Genomic DNA, 15,448 nt, shown 5'->3' with positions numbered 1-15,448 from the left:
GGGGCGCGCAGGGTCACCCAGCCAAAGTCCATGTCCTCCACTTAGGGAAGAGCAGCCGGCCGGCCAGGCTGTTTACACACATTGCCCTCTCCTGGGGTGGACACAGGCAAAGCCCAGCAGATCGCCGGTGACCTTCGGACCTCACCAGGGCAGCAGGTCCCTTCCTCGGTCCCTGGGCTCCGGGCTGCACCGCCCGGGCGGCGGGCGGCGACTGGGCAGCCGGCTTCCTCCGCCAGTCCCCAGCACAGCTGGGAGCGGCGGCCGGGCCGCTAAAGGACACAGAAGTAAACACTCCACAGGCGGCCCCGCCTGCAGCTCTCTGCCCGGCAAACTTCCTGTGAGGTTTTTTTTTTTAAGTTTCCTCCCTATCTGGGGATTCAGCTTGCTTTTAAATCTCAGTAGGAGGCAGAGGAGGAGGGAATTCCAGAGACAGCCACCGCCAGGCTGTCTTTAAAATTAAGCTTTTTAACTTTTTACCGTGGGTATCTTCAAGCATCCTCCGGAACAGAATTCACAAACGCACTTCCCTGCATCCATCCCTCGGCTTTGACCACATCTCTCCTATTCATTCTGAAAGCAAGAGGCTCTTAACCCCGTCAGGCCAGCGCGCACAGCTCCCTAAATTTCCTCATTATTGTCCTACTGGTATTTTAGGTTTAACTGTGTAACCCACGACAGCCTGCTTGCACGGATGTCCCTCCCGGCTCAGGGGCTCTCAACAGGATTGACTTTGCTCACCAGGGGTGGGGGCTTGTCCGTGGGCAGAGGCCAGGGAGACCACTACACCGCCTGCAACTCACAGGTGAGACCCCTCTCCCAACAATTAAGAACCACCCGGCTCAAAGTGTCCACGGTGCTGCTGTGGGGGACCCTGTCTCTGCACAGCCCCCCCACCCCGCACAGGTGACGGGGGCTTAGCCGGCTTAACTTGCCTCTTACAAGTAAACTCCAGCTCAGTCCCAAGTCCTCTCCTCCCTGTAACCTACTCGCCGCACCGTCCCCCAACTTAAACTCGAACCCATCATTTTACAGAGAGGGAAATGGGGCCCAGAGAGGGAAAGGGGTTTGCCCAAGGTCACACAGTGCACAGCAGCGCTGGGACCCGAGTCCTGAGACCCAGCCTGGGCTCCCCCAGTGGGCTCTGGTCCACGGACAGCCCAGAAGGTCACCCCTAGAGACAGGTCCTGGGGCCTCGAGGCCAGCTGCCGTCCCGCTGTTCGCTGGGACAACCCGACCGGGCACCGGTCTCCGCAGGGTCACCCCAGGGCGCCAGGCAAAGGAGCGGGCCAGGGAGAAAGCAGGAGGAGGGAGTGCGGCTCCAGTTGCACGTGCTCCCTGCCCGGGTCGGGGCGCCCACGCTGGGGTCGTCCCAGGAAGCCAGGGGCGAGGAAAAGGGGTGCAAAGCTTCAGCGCGGACTGGAGAGAGAACAGCACGGCCGGGACTTCCCCGTGCTCCTTCGGGGCTCGCCCTGCCCGCCTCCCACACGCGGGTGCCCAGACGCAACCCCTAACTCCGCGCCCTCTGACCCTCGACCCCTGCCCTCTCCCTCGGCCAAGCCCTTGCATCCCTGGGATTCTTACACGCGCCGCCCCAGCAACCCGGACCGCGCACCGGGGTCCGCACCGTGCAGCCCAGCCCGCCGGCGCCGCCACCAAAGCGCCGAGCCCGGAGCTGTTGCAGGGGCCGCAGCTGCCGCCACTTCAGCCGCTGCCACCACGGCAGCTGCGCCAGCTCTCCCTTCCACCGCCTACCGTCCCTTCAACCCCGCCGGCCCCGCCCCATTCCTCCTCCGCTGCGGCCTACTGGCTACCTGGGCTGCCATGCTGAGTTCTGATTGGCCAGGCGTCACGTCCTTCCTCAGTTCTCGTTTGCTGCCCAAGCAAGACTGCCTGCCCGCCTCCTTAAAAAGGGGCGGGACTAAGAAGCTCCGCCCTTTCCCACCCGCCCCGCTTTATTCACTCAGCCCAACCCAGAGAAAGTCCCAGGTCTTTCAATTGGCGGAACAGCAGCGAGGCGTTGCTTCTGATTGGTCAGACCTCAAGAGGTGGGGCTCACGGACCAAAACAAGAAATTGAATGGTAAAAAGCAAAGTCAGTCAGACTCCGAGGCCCGCCCCCTGAGACTGACAGGTAACCTAGCAACGCGGGCACCGCCGCTGTAACTGCAGAGAAAGGTGGAACCCCTCGGAACCGGTGAGTAACCGGGGTCCGCCCTGAGGTCTGGGACGCCGAGGAAAGTGGGTTAGGGGCTAGTCCGCGCCCCTCAGCTCCCTGAGGAATAAGTAGCCCCGTCGCCTCGCCGTCCCGGCTCCGGGCCTCGGGCTGGACCTCGCTTTCCACCGCCGCGGGGGCCACAGGGCAGCCCCCTGTGGGCTCTGCCCGCTTCGCGGCCCCACTCCCACCCGAAACGGGGGACCCCGTCGGCTCCCCGTCTTAGCTGGCTTCCCCCGGTCAGACCCGGCGCTGGGGGTGAGCGCGGCTCCGCCCAGCAGCCCGGGGCCTTTGGGGTCGTCTGGGTCCGCACTCGCTCCGGAGTCTGACTCGCATCTCCGTCCTAGAGCGGGGGCTGGCTGTGCACTCGGGCAAGTGTGGAGCCGCAGAGGTTAGCTGTGTGTCAAGCGGAGTAAGCGCTCAGTGACGGGGCTGGCGCCGGGCTGGGCAGCACAGCAGGTGCTCAGCGAGTATTATTATTATTTTTTTCTAAAATACATCCAGCCTTGACTTTTCCCTCTTAACATGGCTCCCAGGGTGTTCTGTTTCCCACCTTAAGTATTTATGAATTCAACAAGTGTTAACCAAGTGCCTGCCGTGGTACTGCGGTCAGAGGGATAAGCAGAATGACCGGCACTCCTGCCCGCTGGGAGCGTGTGGCCTAGGATGGGAGACAGTCACGGGAGAAATAATCCACTGGCAAGTGTGAAATTACACCCCAGGGGACTTCCAGAAGGTGGGGTGGAGGCAGGAGAGGGGGGTGGTGCGGCACGGGCAGAGTTACAGTCTGGGCGGTGAAGACGGTTCTGGGGATGGAAGCGTGTGAGTGGGGGTGTAACGGCCTTCAAGGTTACTAAAATAAAGGGCAGGGTTTGGAGCAGTGGGGGAGAAGCCCCCGGAGTCGCCTGCGTCCCTTGTCAGGACGCCTGCTCCCTGCTAGTGCACATCTCAGGAGGCAGCAGGTGACGGTGCCGGTGTTTGGTTCCTGACACCCACCTGGGAGACCTGGGTGCAGTTCTGGGCTCCTGGCTTCAGCCTGACCCAGCTGTGTTCAGTGTGGGCATGGGGAGCGAACTAGGAGATGGAAGGAATCTCTCTCTCCCTCTCTCTCTCTCTCTCTCTCTTTTCAAATACAATGGAAAAAAAGATAACATTTATGTTTATTTTATCACAATTTTATCAAGATTTGTTTTTATTTATTTGAAGGGCAGAGTAACAGAGAGAGGGGAAGAGACAGAGGAAAAAGGTCTTCCGTCGGCTGGTTCACTTTCCAAATGGCCTCATCAGCTGGAGCAGGGCCAGGCTGAAGCCAGGAGCCTGGAACCCCATCTGGGTCTCCCAGGTGGGCGGCAGAGGCCCAAGCACTCGAGGCGTCTTCCGCTGCTCTCCCAATCACATTAGCAGGAAATGGAAAGACAAATTGTGGATGTCCCATGCGATGCTCTTAAGCGATCAAATACGGAAAACGGGCTACAGTGCGGGTGAACCTCAAAAACTGTGTGCTCTTCAGGATTTCTCAATCTCAGCCCTACTGACATTTGGGACAGATAATTGTCTCTTTTGAGGCACTGTCTTGCAAACTGTAGGATGCTTAGCAGTGTCTCTGGCCCCTACCCCCTGGATACCAGCAGTACCCTCTCCAAGGTGTGGAAAGCAAACGTACTCTGGATTATTTCCAGATACCCCCTGGAACATAAAATCACTCCTGGTTCAAAACCATTGTGCTAAGCAAAAAGCCACAAAAGATTCCATACCATATGACTTCACTTATATAGAATAGCCAGATAAATGAAGTGTGGGTGGCACCAGACATTGCAAATTAGTTCATGGGAATTGGGGGAGTGAGGGGAATGTTCTAAAGCTGATTCGTAGGGATGTGGCATAACTGTAAGTCTGCACTGTCCCCTTGCAGTGGGTAGATTAGACCTCAACAGGTGTGTGCCATAAATATGATGCAAGGAACGGGCAGAGGGTTTGCAGGGCTTGGCGTGTGCTCTCTGTCCTCGGCTGCGGAGGAGCTGCCATTGAGCCGAGACCTAAGGAGTGAGAAGTTCCCAGTCTGGGCCTGGGGATCGGTCTCTGGTCAAAGGAACATCAAATGTGGAGGTCCTGGAGCCAGGGCGGTCAGTCGAAGCCAGAGTGGCCACAGCTCAGGGGCTGTGAGCGGCAGACTTTGAGACAGGCGGCTTCTCCTCGCTCAGCCCCTACTCCTGTTCCCCCCTCCACACCATCTCACTGGCACCCACACCACCAAAGTAGGCCTCCGCCTGAACTCTGTCCTCTCCCTCATCCCACGGACTTTACCTACCCTGTGCATCTCTGTCTGGCCACTGCCTTGTCCCCGATGAGGCCACCCGCATCTCCATGGACGACCGTGACAAGCTACACCGTGACAAGCACCTGCCATGCTCCCCTCCCCCGCCACACACACTCTCTCTCAAGCTACAAAGCTGCCCATGTCATTGCTTCAAACCCCTCTGGGACCTGTCACTTCCCTCTCCGAGCAGTGAGGGGAACTATGATGGCTAAATGTCCTAAGTCGGTCTAATTAGGGGGCCTGCTTTATTTGTGAGCCCACCCACAAGGTGCTCGAGAGGACGGGGAAATCCCAGCCAGGCCAGGCCAGGTCAAAAGGCCACGTGGTGGAAGTGGGACACAGTTAAGAGAGCGAGCAGTGTGCGTGCTGCGGTCGCCGTTCTGCTCCGTCTCGTCTGAACGGAGAAAGTACACGGTGTGCATCGGGCTCGCTGTGCCCGTCCCTGGGCTGCACTCGCACCAGCCCGTGACCCAGGACAGCAGGCACCGCGGCTGTGCCCACGGCCTCCAGGCTGGACTGGCTGCCCGGAGCATCCCAGACCGGGCTCTGGCTCCGGGCAGGGCCTTCCCTCGGGAACGTATTCCAGACCTACTCAGACCGTGGGCTTAGCCTGGGGTTCACGTTCGGTCCCACTGAAACATTAGAGGTGAGGAAAAGTAAATTAAAGGGCTGAGTCCCTCCCCCTGTGCCGCTGCCGAACTCCCAGGTGCAGCCTTTGTGCCCAGGGCAGGGAGGCCGCTGCTCCCCGACTGATGTGTCAACATGTAATAATAACCACTCCCCTTTGAAGGCGGCTTTGAACTCTCCAAGGGCTTTCCCAACTGTGAAGTTATCCCGCCTCTGCCCAGCCCCCTTTTCCCCTTTTGATGTGGGCTAGGACGGGCGCATCCCCCATTGCCAGAGAGATAAGGGACTTGGCCGGAGTTAGCCCATGAGGGGACAGTCATGCGCCCTGGACTGCTAGCACCCAGCTGGGGAAGCTGATCTTGAGGCTGTAACTGACAGAGACTTGGGGTGGCAGAGATACCAGCTCGCTGGGTGGGGCCATGCTGGGCCTGGACAAGCCTGCCTCTGAACAGAGATAGAGCACAGGGCTTGAGGGTGGGGGAGCCAGGAGTTCCACAGATGAGCAAGGCCCTCGTTTCTGGAGCAGTGGGTCTCAGGCTGGGTCAATCCCCCCCCCCCCGCAGTGCCCCAGGACATTTGCTAGGGTCCCTGCGACTGCTCACAGCTGACGAATGCTGCCAGCACCAAGCAAGTGGGCGCCTTGGGCGCTACCAAGCCTGTGACGCCCAGCACGCCCCATCACAAAGAATTATCTGCCGGCAAGTCAGTAGGGCAGAAGCTGAGAAACCCTGTTCTAGACTGCTATCTTCAGACAAAGGCTGGTCACACACACACATGCACACAGAGACACAGACACACATATGGACACAGACATACACACAGATGTACATGGGTGCACAGAGATATACAGACACACACAGATGCACACAGGTGCACACAGACACGACTGATGCACACACAGTTGCACGCATAGACACACCCAGATACACACACACACACACACACACACGTCCCTGCTCTTCCCCTTCAGGTCCTAGTTAGTGGAACTGAAAGTAAAAGTGATTAAAACTCAAGAACGTTTTAAATGCAGAAAGTCAAGGAAAAGCGTCTCTTCTGCCCTCAGCCTCCCAATTATGGCTGCAGGTTACATCCCGCAGCCAACCAGGTGCCGTTGCCATGAGGACTTTGAGAAGCAGGGTGGCTTCTCTTCTAACAAGCCAAAGAGGTGCATTTTTCTGCTCAACCCAGCACCCGTGTTTAATGACAAAAGAATACTGCATGCAGTGTATCTGATGTTTCCTGACACCATTTTTAATTTATTCCACCACTCACGAAAGGGTTGCACCCCTGAGGTTTTACTTGTTGAGCTGTTTTAGCCTCACAGAACCTGGAGAGCAGGTGCAGGGATTCCCAAGCCCATCCCTGATGCACCACACACACACACACACACACACGCACACCATCAGCGTCGCCCCCACAGCGCCCATGTCCGGTGGCTGATGAACCTGCCTGGCCGTCGTCATCACCCGAGTCACGGGGCCGCCTGCGGGTTCACTCGCTGTACAGTACATTCTAAGGGTTTGGCGATGTCTAATGCCAACTCGCCACTGTGACGGTCCCATGCCCAGCATCTCCACTGACCCAAACACTCTGTTTTTCCAGTTCATCCCGCCCTGCCTCCCTAACCCTTGGCGACCCCTGATCCTTTTCCTGTCTGCGCAGAGCTGCCTTTGGCGGCGGGCTGTGTATTCAGGTCCTGACGTGCTGTGTGTCTCCCTGGCTGCCTCGCTCCTATCTCAGTGGCAACCAGGACCCCACTGTCGGGCGGTGCCATGGTTTATCCACTCACTGACGGCCCCCGTGGCTGCCTCCGTATGTTGGCGATGATTAGCTCAGCCGCGGTAAGATCTGTGTGCAGGTTTTTGTGTGGACACGACTTCATGTTTCCTGGATCCTGTGGGAAGAGGATGTTTAGTTTTTAAGAAACTGTCAAACCGTCCAGCAATGTGGTCATGCCATTTTTTAAAATATCAATTATCTTTCTTTTTTCAAAGATTTATTTATTTGAAAGGCAGTGTTACATACACACACATACACATACACAGAGAGAGAGAGAGAGAGAGAGAGAGAGATCTTCCATCCGCTGGTTCACTCCCCAACTGGCCGCAACGGCCAGAACTGCACCAATCCAAAGCCAGGAGCCAGGAGCTTCTTCTGGGTCTCCCATGTGGGTGCAGGGGCCCAAGGGATTGGGCCATTTTCTACTGCTTTCCCAGACCACAACAAAGAGCTGGATTGGAAGTGGAGCAGCCAGGTCTTGAACTGGCACTCATATGGGATGCTGGCGCGGCAGGCCAGGACATTATCCCACTGCGCCACAGCGCTGGCCCTCAATTATCTTTTTTTTTTTTTTAATTATTTATTTACTTGAAAGGCAGAGTGTGAGAAACAAAGAGAGAGAGAGAGTCTCCCATACAATGGTTCACCTCCCAGTGGCTGCAACAGCCAGAGCTAGGCCAATCTGAAGCCAGGAGCCAGGAGCTGGATTCAGGTCTCCCACGTGGGTGGCAGGGTCCCAAGTACTTAAGCCGTGACTGCTGCCTCCCAGAGTGTATTTTGGGTGGAAGCTGAAATCAGGAGTGGAACTGGTACTGAACACCACATGCTGGGGAGGATGTGGAGTAGGAGCAACTCACGGTCATCGATGATGGCAGTGTAGAATGGCACAACCACGGGGGGCCAGAGCTGTGGCAGAGCAGGTAAAGCCACCACCTACAAACAGTCCAGCATCCTGTATGGGCACCGGTTCGAGTCCCGGCTGCTCTACTTCCAATCCAGCTCTCTGCTATGGCCTTGGAAATCAGTAGAAGATGGCCCAAGTCATTGGGCCCCTGCACCTGCGTGGGAGACCTGGAAGAAGCTCCAGGTTCCTGGCTTCAGATCGGCACAGCTCCAGCCATTGCAGCCATTTGGGGAGTGAACCAGGTGATGGAAGACCTCTCTCTCTCTCTTTCTCTCTCTCTGCCTCTGCCTCTCTAACTCTGCCTTTCAAATAAATAAATAAATTTTTTAAAAAAGAGAGACATATATACAATGTGTAATGTTCAGGGCAGAGTGATTGACATATCCGTTCCCTTGGACATGTGTCACTTGAATGTTGGGAACATTCGAGGTCCTTTCAGCCAGCTATTCTGAAATATACAGCTAACTGTTGCTGACCACAGTCACCTTCCTGCGCTGTAGGACACTGGAGGCCATTTCTCCTCTCTGACTGCACACCCGCGCACCCGCGCACCTGTGCACCTGTGCACCTGTGCCTGTCAACCACCCTCTGCTTCCCCCTTCCCTCGCCTTCCCAATCAAGGCTCATGGTTCTCTTTCATAATTTTTTATTTATTTGTTTTATCTATTTGAAAGGCAGAGAGACAGACACAGAGAGAGAGAGAGAGACAGAGAGAGACAAAGAGAGAGAGAGAGAGTCCACCCCCTCATTCACTCCCCAAATTCCCACCACAGCCAAAGCTGGGAGCCAGGAACGCAGCCCGAGTCTCCCACGTGAGTGGCGGTGACCCAGGCCCTTGAGCCGTCTGCTGCCTCCCAGGGTGCACATCGGCAGAAGCCGGAGCAGGGAATGGAGGCTGGGCTCAGTCCAGGCGCTGGGATACGGAAAATGGGCGTCCGAATGGTGTCTTTTTTTTTTTTTTTTTTTTTTTTTTGACAGGCAGAGTGGACAGTGAGAGAGAGAGACAGAGAGAAAGGTCTTCCTTTGCCGTTGGTTCACCCTCCAATGGCCGCCGCGGCCGGCACACCGCGCTGATCCGATGGCAGGAGCCAGGTGCTTCTCTTGGTCTCCCATGGGGTGCAGGGCCCAAGCACTTGGACCATCCTCCACTGCACTCCCTGGCCACAGCAGAGAGCTGGCCTGGAAGAGGGGCAACCGGGACAGAATCCGGCGCCCCGACCGGGACTAGAACCTGGTGTGCCGGCGCCACTAGGTGGAGGATTAGCCTATTGAGCCATGGCGCCGGCCCCGAATGGTGTCTTAACTGCTGCCCCGAATGCCGGCCCCCCATGTCTACTTCAGAGATGAGGAAATGAAGGCCCATAAGGTCAGGTTAGCCGGCCTGGGGCTGCAGCTGCACCAGCGGCCTGGGAAGGTTTCTCATCGCAGCCAGCAACCTCGAAGTGTGTCCACAGGAGCGCATTCCCTCCCGACCTCAACTGTTCTCCCGTCTCCAAAGCAGCCAATCACACGGGGCCATGGCCACGGAGCCACCACCGCAGCCACAGGCAGAAGCTGTCCGCCGGGGAACCTCTGCAAACCAGAGCCTGGGTTCCCAGAGAGCACAGGGGAGCATGGGGGGAGTAGCTCAAGATGGGGGGAGCAAGAAACCCCACACAGTCTGAAAAAGAAACAGCTTCATGAGATTTATTCTAAAAATCCAAGCACTTCTCACAGGGGTGGGGGAAGGCAATCGGCCAAACGTTGGTGCACAGTTTCCTCTATTAAAGTGCGGCAGTGGGCTGGTGCCGTGGCTCACTTGGTTAATCCTCTGCCTGTGGCACCGGCATCTCATAAGGGCGCCGGATTCTGTCCCGGTTGCCCCTCTTCCAGGCCAGCTCTCTGCTGTGGCCCGGGAGTGCAGTGGAGAATGGCCCAAGTGCTTGGGCCCTGCACCCCATGGGAGACCAGGAGGAAGCACCTGGCTCCTGGCTTTGGATCGGCACAGTGCCAGCCGTGGTGGTCATTTGAGGGGTGAACCAACAGAAGGAAGACCTTTCTCTCTGTCTCTCTGTCTCCCACTGTCTAACTCTGCCTGTCAAAACAAAAAACAAAAACAAGACCCACGGCAGTATCGTCTAGTTCTAACTCAGGAGCTGCGATGTTTTGTTACTGTGAAATACCATTTTCCTCGACCACCATTTAGCCTGGTGGCTAAGATGCCCACATCCCACATCAGAGGGCCTGGGTCAGCCCCCAGTCCCGCTGCTGACTCCAGCTTCTGCAGGGTCTTAGTCCACCCGAACGAGGATGCGTCTGGGGAGAGGTAAGTGCGCGCTCGCCCGTTCCCCAGCCTCCCTGGATCCTGGAGATGGTCAGACACAGCGGGGAGTCAAGTCAGGCAAGAACTCGTTTATTGCACACATAGCAAAGCCTTTTAAAGCACCAAACCACAGGACTGTTGAGGCATTTACGGGGAGATTTTTTACAGGACCAACCATATGTCTATACACTTGTCATTAGTTGTTGTCACCTCCCCTGATGTTGCGTGGCCGATCAGCTTTGGTGGTTAACAACCTTGGGTTCCGCCCACCTTACTTCCTTTGGGCACCATCTTTGAATGACCTCGTGTGCCTAATTTCCCCACAAGCTTCCTGCGAAGGCAGACCCTGGGAGGTGGCCGTGGTGGCTCAGGGAACTGGGTTCCTCCGCCCGCGTGGGAGACCTCTGTTGCATTCCCAGCTCTTGGCTTTGGCCTCCACCCAGCCTTGCTCCAGCCTCGGCTTTGTAGGCATTTGGCGTTCAGAGTGGGAGACAGGATCTCTCTCTCTCTCTCTCTCTCTCTCTCCTAATTTTTTTAAAATTATCTTAAGCCTCCATTCTCCTACTGTGCCAGCAACTCCCTGTAAGGAAGCAGGCCTGTTAGTAAGCTGAGTTTGCCCTCTCCATTTATTTGGTGATTTATTTGACACGGTAGCTACGCCATCACTTGGGACACCCTCATCCCATATCCGAGTGCCTTTTTGAGTTCTGGCTTTCTCTCCATCCCAGCTTCCTGCTAGTGCACACTCTGGGAGGCAGCGGGTGATGACTGAAGTACTTGGGTCCCTGCACCTGCATGGGAGACCCGAAAGAAGACCTTCATGTGGGAGACCTGGATGGAGTTCCCAGTTCCTGGCTTTGGCCTGGCCCATCCCTGGCTTTTGTGGGCATTTGGGGAGTGAACCAGCAGATGAGAACTCTGTCCATCTGACTGTTTCTCATTCTCATTCATTTGAAAGGCAGAGTTACAGAGACAGAGATATCTTCCATCCACTGGTTCACTCCCCAGATAACCGTAATGGGCCAGGGCTGGGCCAGGCCAAAGCCAGGAGCCAGGATCTTCATCTGGGTCTCCGATGCAGGTGCAGGGGCCCAAGCACTTAGGCCATCTTCTGCTGCTTTCCCAGGCCATAGCAGAGAGCTGGATTGCAAATGTAGTAGCCAGGACTTGAACTGGTGCCCACATGGGATGCCGGTGTCAGAGGCAGTGGCTTAACCTGCTGTGCCACATCAGCCCCATCCTCTCTCTCTCTCTCTGCCTTTCAAATAAACTTTTTTTTTATTATTTATTTATTTTTATTTATTTATTTTTTGACAGGCAGAGTGCAGAGTGGACAGTGAGAGAGAGAGACAGAGAGAAAGGTCTTCCTTTTGCCGTTGGTTCACCCTCCAATGGCCGCCGTGCTACGGCCGGCGCACCACGCTGATCCGATGGCAGGAGCCAGGTGCTTCTCCTGGTCTCCCATGGGGTGCAGGGCCCAAGCACCTGGGCCATCCTCCACTGCACTCCCTGGCCACAGCAGAGAGCTGGCCTGGAAGAGGGGCAACCAGGACAGAATCCGGCACCCCAACCGGGACTAGAACCCGGTGTGCCGGTGCCGCAAGGTGGAGGATTAGCCTAGTGAGCCGCGGCGCCGGCCTCTGCCTTTCAAATAAATAAAAATCATTAAAAACAACAACAACAAAAAAACTAGGCGTGTGGATTGCAGGATTAAAGAATCTTCCCAAGGCTAGAAAGAAAATTTCTGCTGCTTCAAAGGGAAACCTCTGACCATTTACTCAACAAGGGGCAACAGAATCCAGCCGAGCAGCGAGGACTCCCTCACCCACTGCAGACGCCTGTGAGTCGTCAGCGGAACATCAGGGTGAGGGAGAGGTGGTGGCAGTGGGGCCTGAAGACTGGCGGTGGGTGGGGGCTGCACCTCTCAGAAACATGGCTGACACCCACGTTCCAGACCCAGACAGAATTCCGGGCTCCTGACTTTGGCCTGGGCCAGCCTCTGCCATTGTAGCCATTTAGGGAGTGAACTAGCAGATGGAAGATCTCTCTCCTCTTTTCTCTCTCTGTCACTCTGCCTTTCAAATAAATAAACACATCTTTTAAAAAAAAGAAAGAAATATGGCTGAACATGAGAATTATGTGTAAAATCAGCTGTGCAAATTCTGAGTCTGCAACTTGATTTAATCCAATCTGCAACTGTGCAGGAATTGCAAATGTTTCCTGAGGGTAGAAATTCCAAGCAGAAACCACGAGCCCTGGCGCCGGTGCGGTGGTGCAGCAGGTTAAGCTGCTGCCTGCAGTGGGCTCCAACTGCTCCACTTCTGGTCCAGCTCCCTGCCAATGCCCCTGGGAACGTAGTGGGAGACGGCCCAAGTGCTTGGGCCCCTGCACCTGCCTCCTGGCTTTGGCCTGGCCTATCCCTGGCTGTTGCAGCCATCTGGAGAGTAAACCAGCAGATGGAAGACCTCTCTCTCTCTCTGCCTCTGCCTCTCTGTAGCTCTGCCTTTCAAATAAATAAATCAATCTTAAAACAAAACCAAATGCAAACCACGAGCTCATCTCACATGAAAGCTCGCCTTTACTGTGCTACTGCCAACCAACCCTTCCTTCTTAGTTTTCTCAGTCCAATCTGAGAGCTGACAGATCACGGAAAGACAGAGAAATGGGCTAGGAAGGCAAAACTCTCCAGTGTAGCTAGAAATCACAAGGGAAGAGTTCAGTGATCTCGCAATACATGTGCTGTGACCTCTCAGTGGGAGGTGTGTCTTGGCACTTGGTTAATAATACGTTCCAAAATAATGAATGGCTGACTCATCAGAATAATGAGAGGTGATTCAGGCTTTTCCTAAAGTGATTTAGTCATTATCACTCACTTGCATTTTGAGAAGCTTTTTTTTTTTAAGTGAGGAGAAAGGAATGGGTGACAGTTCGACCGCTATAAACCCTACGTGGTCCTGGGTTGTGTCCACGGGAGTGCGACCCTGTGTGCTCTCTGCACGGCAGCAGGAAGAAAGGTCAACTCCAGTGAGGTGGAATCGGCTTGGTTCTGGCCCTGCCTACCCTATAGGCATGTGGCTTCGGTACCTATTGCCGCGTACCAAACAGCTGCAAAATACAGTGGCTCCATACAACTTGCTTAGGGTTCCATCTGTTCCATGGAATTCCAATCAGGAATTTGGGCAAAGTTTTGGCCAGGTGGTTCTTCTGTTCCCGGGAGCATTGGCTGGATCCCTCAGCTGCGTTCGCCTGGTGTCTGGGAGGCCCAGGAAGGCTTTCCTCCTCACAGGTCCGCTTCCTCAGCCTCCTCCACATGGCCTTTCTCTCCATGTGGCCGCTCTGGGACTCTCCCCTGCAGGGTGTGGATGTCGTCCATGGAGTCCCGTTCCAGAGGGAGCAACACAAGCAGTGAAGATGCAAGGAGGCTGCAGACACCTTCAAGTCTGGTCTTAAAAGTCCCGCAGCCGGGGCCAGTGCCATGGCATAGTGGGCTAAGCCTCCGCCTACAACGCTGGCATCCCATAGTGGCGCTGGTTCTAATCCCAGCCCCTTCCCTTCTGATCCAGCTCTCTGCTGTGGCCTGGGAAATCAGTAGAAGATGGCTCAGGCTCTTCCTGCACCCACGTGGGAAACCCAGAAGAAGCTCCTGGCTCCTGGCTTCTGATGGGCGCAGCTCTGGCTGTTGCAGTCATCTGGGGAGTGAACCAGCAGAGGGAAGACCTCTCTCTCTCTCTCTCTCTCTCTCTCTCTCTGCCTTTCTGTAATTCTGCCTTTCAAGTAAATAAATAAATCTTAAAAGAAAGAAAGAAAACGTCCCACAACCTTGGAGCCAGCATTGTGGCTTAGCAGGTAACGCTGCTGCCTACAGTGCTGGCATCCCATATAGGTGCCAGCTCAAATGCCAGTTGTTGCACTTCTACCCCATTCACTGCTAATGGCCTAGGAAAAGCAGAATGGCCCAAGTGTTTGGGCCCCTCCACCCATGTGGGAGACCAAGATGAAGCTCCTGACTTCAGACTGGCCCAATTCTAGCTGTTACAGCCATCTGGGGAGTGAACCCAGATGGATGGAAGCTCTCTGGCACGTGCACTCTCTGTGTAACTTTTTTTTTCTTAAAAAAATATTTATTTATTTATTTGAAAGGCAGAGTTATGGAGAGGCAGAGAGAGACAGAGAGAGAGAGGTCTTCCACCTGCTGGTTCACTCCCCAACTGGCCACAATGGCTGGAGCTGAGCCGATCCTAAGCCAGGAACTAGGAGCTCCTTCCGGGTCTCCCATACAGGTGCAGGGGCCCAAGGACTTGGACTGTCTTCCACTGCTTTCCCAGGCCATAGCAGAGAGCTGGATCAGAAGTGGAGCAGCCGGGACTAGAACCGGCAATAACCCCCCACCCTCGCCCACGCCACAACACCAATCCCTAAATACATCTTTTTGTCCAAAAGTTTCACAGCTTTACTTATGTAACATTCTGTTGGCTAAAACAGGTCATGGGGTCTTCTGAGGTTCAAGGGAGGGAAAAATAGATTCGACCTCCTCCACTCCGAGCCACCAAGGCTGGCGGCAAGCCTGGCCCCATCATGGTGCCAGCAATATTCCCGAGCTCCTGGTTCCCTCCCAGCATTGCCAGAGGCCCTGCTGTATGTATATGCACAGGTGGGGGTGTGTATATAGCATACGCAGCTGTGACATCCATACGAGGACACATAGTTGTCGTTGCTACACATCTACGTATGCACTTGCGAATGTGCGCATACACCTATAACAGGCGTGAACTCATAGTCACCTTTGTAGTTGTCAAGTAGATGGAATGCTATAGGCACTGAGTCTTGAACAAGTCTCTTCCCCAGGTCTCTACTTGATGGGATTTATTGAAACCAGACAAACAAAAATTCATTTTATGTTCACCATGAAAGTCAGTCTTCAAACTGAGACTGGGTAGAGTGAAGGTTCTGGGTGCAGCTCCTGAGTCACATTGCAAGAAGAAGGCATGGGATGGAAGACACTGTCAGAGAGCATCCTCCCATAGCAGGGTCATTTAAAACCTTGCAGAACTTTCCTCTCTTGGCTTGTAAAATCCAGCAGATGCCACCTAGCTATCAGACTGGAGAGTGATGAAAAGATAACCGCACTCCCTCTAGTGGCACAGGGGCTAAAATACGAATAATAAAGAGAAACGAAATCCTCTATGGAAGGTATCACAACCAGAGAGGGTCCCCAATATTTTTTTTCTGTTGCTGCAAATTTAGAAAGATTTATTGCATATAGGAGAAGTTTAAGCTAGAGTCAGAAGCTCAATCCACGTCTCCCACA

At 55.0% G+C, this 15,448-nt stretch overlaps 2 protein-coding genes across 7 annotated transcripts in view; one reads left to right on the top strand and one right to left on the bottom strand.

The window, feature by feature from the left end:
• The window catches only part of TPCN1 (two pore segment channel 1), a 58,945-nt gene extending 57,164 nt beyond the window's left edge, over window positions 1–1,781 (bottom strand). The window contains exon 1 of one of the 5 annotated variants that reach the window (XM_051826580.2): window positions 1,625–1,781. The gene's annotated coding sequence lies outside the window, so the exon portion shown is untranslated. Of the gene's footprint in view, window positions 1–1,581 lie in introns of all 5 variants that reach the window. The other 4 variants (XM_051826581.2, XM_070066247.1, XM_051826579.2 and 1 more) reach the window with 4 other exon arrangements.
• A 187-nt stretch (window positions 1,782–1,968) lies between these two features.
• IQCD (IQ motif containing D) overlaps window positions 1,969–15,448 on the top strand; it is a 26,229-nt gene continuing 12,749 nt past the window's right edge. Inside the window, exon 1 of one of the 2 annotated variants that reach the window (XM_051826587.2) lies at window positions 1,969–2,193. The gene's annotated coding sequence lies outside the window, so the exon portion shown is untranslated. The remainder of the gene's footprint in view (window positions 2,194–15,448) is intronic. The other variant, XM_008272277.4, reaches the window with a different exon arrangement.

Source organism: Oryctolagus cuniculus, chromosome 21 (assembly GCF_964237555.1).
Source record: "Oryctolagus cuniculus chromosome 21, mOryCun1.1, whole genome shotgun sequence".
NCBI lineage: Eukaryota > Metazoa > Chordata > Mammalia > Lagomorpha > Leporidae > Oryctolagus > Oryctolagus cuniculus.
Note: the sequence above shows the minus strand (reverse complement) of the source record. Positions and strands in the feature narration are given on the sequence as shown.